The following is a 5865-nucleotide window of genomic DNA, read 5'->3' as shown; positions in this document are numbered from 1 at the left end:
AGTTAAGTCATTCCCACCATGCTAGTTGATGTAGGGGTTCAAGCACAACCTCAGAATTATATCATGTTGGTCATACTCGTTGTCTACACTCACTTCATCATATATGTTTATGGACTCCTCCTGGATGTAAGCACATACTTTGAACTTTCCCATTATAGGGTGAAGCCGGTGTATGAGTCACAAACGATTAGAGCCCACCATGGTGGAAGGCCTACGAAGAGATGTTCAAAACATCTCTCGCTTATCAACTTAATATTCGTTTTGTCGAGGGAGTAGTGTTGGGCTACATCAAATTTATTTTAATCTTATTAAAAGAACTTGGGCCTATCACAACCATTGGTCCAAGTTAATATGATTTAGTAGTATATAATACTCCCACTATTTCGATGAAACAAGCGAGACTATATGGAACTACTAACGAATGCTTTGCATCCTCATATGGACTATATGGTCATATTAGGTCTTAGGATGATTATGAACCGTTTGATTTGATCTAACACGAGCCTTGTGTTGGACCTTGGGTTTAAGGTAGATAGTTGTTGATTTTAGTTACGCGTTTAATCCAATTAAACCGTTATTTCCTATTGGGCGTTGGACCCAACTATTCCAATTTGCATACATATAAACAAAAAGGAATACTTGAAATAAAAAGAAGGGCTTATGCCCTTTTACAACACATTAGATGGACTTATGTCCATTTACAACAAATTTGAACTAATCAAATTACATTCAAATCTAAACTACTAAACTCATAATGTAAAGCGGCCAATCACATAGCTCAATTATCGAGGCCTTTGGTTCATAATCACCCTTTTCTTAATCAATCACATTAACTAAGAAAACAACTTAAACAATTGGTTTTCGGATTCATATAATTGATTTAAATGGAACTAATTGAATTGAAAATCCAATTCTCATTAAAGAGACAAAACCATTTTGTTCTCATTTTATTTGGGCCAAAAACAATGACCTCAACAATTGGGCCATTATTTAATAAACATAAACTTTTGGGGTCACTTTGTAAAAACACAAAAGTCCACAACTTCATGTAATTACAATTAGAACCCAAAATTTTTAACAATAACAAAAACATCAATAAAGGAACAAAACAATTTGTCCTTTAGAGTTTTTGGGCCTTAACGTAAAAACGTAAACTTTTGAGCCAAAATACAAAAATACAAAAGTATCAAAACTTTATGTAATTGCATAAAAGGCCCAAAATCACCCCCACTTGGGGTTGGCCGGTTTTAGAGTGAAAAAGGAGTGTGAAAGGGTTTTATGCAAGTGGTGCATGCAAGTGGAATATGCAAGTGGAATAGGTGGGTGAGGATAAAGGTGAATGGGATGGGTTGTAAGAAAAATGTTTTGTGAAACATTAATAGCATTTATCATCCTCACCAATAATCCATCACCCATAAAAAATAAACCAAAACTTTATGAAAAACACCAAACACTTTGAATCAAAATTCCAAACCCTTTTGTTCTTGGTAAGAAACTCAAGAACATTGAAGAACACACATGAAAACTCATAAGAGCTCCATGAATGTTTTCACTCATTAAAACTCAAATTTTCACAACACAAAAGAGGGTTAACATCCTAGGGTACTTAGGGGTTCCAAAAGTCACTTTAAAACTCTTTTAACAAGACAAACATGAACCCAAAAATCCACCCTTTGGATTTGGCCGAATTTCCCGACATACATGGCACCAAATTTTAGTTCCAATATTCATGCTTTAATGAACTACATCTACAACATTTGAGATGCTAAATTTTCAAGCAAAATTTATATTCAAAAGCAAGAACAAAGCTTGTAACATTTACAACATTTAAATCACAAATCATGAAAATCACAAAACCCAAAAGGATTCACCATAAACTAGGCCTAGGCTCTGATACCACTTGAAGGAAAAATTTTGTCCTAGCTAAGAACATGTGAGAATATTTGAACACATATGCAAACTATGAACACATTAAAGTAGGCATGCATTCAAAACAATTCTAAAAACCCATGACTTTCAAAGCGTAGTGAATGGTGAACCAAGAGACTCTTTAACAACATTAAAGAGAAAGAAGGTTTTAGAGATTCATTACCCTTGAAGCTCATCCTTGTTTACACAAGGGATTCACCCAAGTGGAGGGCCTTCAAGTCACCTCCTAGCTCCTTGGATCTTCCTTGTGATTTCCTTCCTTTTGATGTGAGGAAAGGATCTTCAAAAACACCAAAGATTTGGTGTCTCTAAGTCTCCACACCAAGGATGAGGTGTGAAGATAAAATGGATGACTTAGAGAAGAAAAGACTGCTAGCTAAATCATCTCTAAGTGGCCGGCCTCCTTGTAGAGAAAAAGAGAGAAAGTGTTTCACCTCTTTGCCTCAAGAAAACCCTAATGAGAAAATAGCTATAAAGTGGACTTTATACTACATCACATTTGAGTGGCAAACTTGTAATTAATTCAAGTTTGCATCCACTCTCCCTTATGGCCGGCCTTGTCTTTGTTATTGGGCTAATTTCCCATTTTGTTTTAGTTGTCATACAACTTAAACATAATGGGCTTTTTGGACCAAAACACTTTTGGGCCCCGAAACCCAAAACCAACTTAAAAGCCCAATACAAACCTTTCGTAAAATTAATTAACTAATTAATTAATCTTGACCATTTTCAATTAAACCATTTAATTGCATATCCATTTCATTTATATTTCTTCACTTTCATCTTTACTCGGTGTACGATCCATTAGGTTCCAATTAGCGAGGCAGTGGGCGATTGTTACTCTTAACGATCGATTATGAATTGAAACCACATTTCAATTCTCCCTTTGATTAAGATTAGTGTTTGCTAATCTTCAGGGCTTCCACAAACCATGAGTGACACCTAGCAGCATGTCATGGTTACCCAAGCTAAGTAGAAGTGGTTGGAGAACCTATCCAGTTACAACTACAACGCAATACGGTCATTCTCTAATACAATACTCTTAATCACATTGTTTGAGTGATAGTTTGTTTCATGTCTACTATCCAATGTGATACTTCTTTATATGATTCAATTGAATATGATTTGGAACATACTTCCTAAGTCATATTCGTATGCTTTGGCCAAAGACTCCCGAATCATATCTTAGAGTATTCTCCTTCCACCATGGAAGGTTAGAGATCCCTTGTTGTGCATTCATATGCCTACATGACTAGATAGCTTGACCCCAACAATGCCGTGGACACTCTCGATGGAATGCCTTTGACATGATCAAAGATCAAGGACCTAACCATTAGACATCTATGATGCCTCAGGTCAAAGGACTACTTTGCATATTGCAATTTACGAGTTCTTACATGACATGTATGTTCAAACTCTCTTTTGATCGTTGTTCAGTGTACTTAATTACTCTTTCAAGCACCTATGTGTTTGTCTTAATGTCCAACACTAAATAACTTGGGACTAGTCATACTCATGCTTGAGTTAACATAACAAATACTAACCTTAGCGGATTGTCAATGCCCAATTGGCAATCCTACGACTAGGAACGTTTTAGGAATGAACATAAGAGAAATGTCTCGTTAATCTAACTTACTTAAATCACTTCTCTCTTAGATCAAATGCATTCCTTGGATTCCCTTATTGCTTAAACACATGATACAATAAATAGTGATTAACAATAAGCTTTGCCCTTCATTAAACATATAATAGTTTAATACAATAAGTATTCCAAAAGCTATTACATCAAATGAGTGGCTTTGTGGGCATACTTCCAACAGAAGCCTTGAGCCTTAGCATGAATATGTGATTTTTATTTAATTGCTTATGATTGATTGCATGCATACTTTGAATTGTTAATCACCGGGATAAAAACTATCTAATTGTCTTAATGCCTGATCACCATTAGGATCTTTAGAAAAGTAATTTGATGCAATTTTGGTCAGAAGGTTCCCTGAAATTGACGCTGGCTTCTTATGATTAATAATTGTAATTTCACTTAGGATGAACACCACGTCTTAAGGATTGCATGGTTTTTCAAAAGATTTTCATAAAGCATAATGAGTCTTTCATGTTCAGATTTGATCCGAACGTCCGGACGGGTTGCATGTTAGATATACGTTCTATGTTGGAGGTTCCAAGTAGAATATGAATTAGGAAAATCTAACCTTCAAAATGACATGTGTAGATCATAAGTAATTGGTAAAAGTTCATAGGATTGCTAGGTGATGGTGGAACCCTAATGCTTTCTTAATTTGATTTCTCCCAAAACTATTTTCTTTTCCTTCTAGTTTTCAATATTGCAGATTGTTTACTTTAATTAATTAATTTCGTTTTTATTTTAAGTAGGTTATAAGATCAATCACCTCAATTTCTATTTTGCAATAATTAATTGAAATTTGGTTAGTTTCGAATTATTTAATAATCCCTGTGGAGAACGACCTTGCAAGATCCTTTATACTACAACAACCTTGTGATTCTTACAAGTATTATAGGAGTTTTTATCGTATTCACATGAGTAGTAAAATCCCTATCAAGAAAATGGCGCCGTTGCCGGGGATTATTTAAAATAATCCCTACTAATCAGATTTTCAATTACTTATTTCTGTTTATACATTAAAAAAAAATTAATTTTCATTTTTATTTTATTTTTCACAGATTACATTAGTACAGTGCAGATTACAAAGATAATCTGTGCATGGTCAGCACCCGTTCAACAGTGCATAAATTGCTTCCTTTTGATCCAGAACTTGAGCAGACTTTGAAGAGACGTGGGGAGAAAAATTTGCAGTGGGTTCCTTCTCTGCAGGGTACTTTTCAGCAATCTTTAATTTCTGGGAATCTGCACAGTAAAGAAAAAATGACGTTTGTTATTCCAGAGGCTGGTCAGCCTTTGGGTGATTCTTTAACAGCCCATACCACAAATATACCAAGTTGCATTACTTATCTGGCAGTGGAGGAAGGGTCTACATTTGAAATAAAGCAGCACATGTTGAATATTCTACCTACATTTCATGGGTTATCGACTGACGATCCAAACATGCATATTGCAGAATTTTTAATGGGATGCAAAAATATTTTGGTGAGGGGATTTTCAGCCGAATCTATTAAGCTCCGTTTGTTTCCATACACTCTAAAGGATCAAGCAAGGAGATGGCTCCTCACACTCCCATCGGGAAGCATTAGTACTTGGGCCCAACTCAGTGAAAATTTTTTAAACAAGTATTATCCAACTTCAAAGACTCTTGACATGAGAACTCAGATTTTATCTTTTGCCCAAAAATCAAATGAAGAATTTCATAAGTCGTGTGAGCGGTTCAAGGAGTTGATTAGAAAATGTCCACATTCGGGTATTAACACTACTGATCAGATGCCTATATTTTTCAGAGGGTTGAATATGACTACAAAAACTCTAGTCAATGCTTCATGCGGAGGTTTGTACAAGGATAAAACTGCACAAGAGGCTTGTTTGTTATTTGAAAAAATGGCAGCAGATACACAACAGTGGGCAGTTGAGCAGCCACAATCTAGGTCTGTTTTTGAGATGTCTAATGGTTTTCCATATGTGTCGACACAAATTAAAAAAATGGAGAAAAAGCTTGAAAGATTTGATGCAAAATTTGACATGTTATTACAAAGAATTTCGGGTTCACAAGTTGCTGTACAACAGCCTTTACAAGCTGCCTGCAGCATTTGCAGCATGACAAATCATGATTTTTTGAGCTGTCCACATAAAGATGCTTATCCGGAGCATACAGCGAAGCAGGTTAATTCATTTAATAATTTTCAGCGTCCCCGGCAACGGCGCCATTTTCTTGATAGGGATTTTACTACTTATGTGAATGCGATAAAAACTCCTATAATACTTGCAAGAATCACAAGGTTGTTGTAGTATAA

The 5865-nt window shown here is 35.4% G+C and overlaps 1 non-coding gene across 1 annotated transcript; it reads right to left on the bottom strand.

Moving 5' to 3' along the window:
- Positions 1–5215: 5215 nt before the first annotated feature.
- LOC114822818 (small nucleolar RNA R71) lies at positions 5216–5320 on the bottom strand. The gene has a single exon (XR_003771010.1). It is a non-coding gene; the product is annotated as a small nucleolar RNA R71 (small nucleolar RNA).
- Positions 5321–5865: the final 545 nt, after the last annotated feature.

The sequence above is a fragment of the Malus domestica genome, chromosome 17 (assembly GCF_042453785.1).
Source record: "Malus domestica chromosome 17, GDT2T_hap1".
Classification (NCBI taxonomy): Eukaryota; Viridiplantae; Streptophyta; class Magnoliopsida; order Rosales; family Rosaceae; genus Malus; species Malus domestica.
The sequence above is the reverse complement of the archived record's forward strand: the minus strand, read 5'-3'. Positions and strand labels throughout refer to the sequence as shown.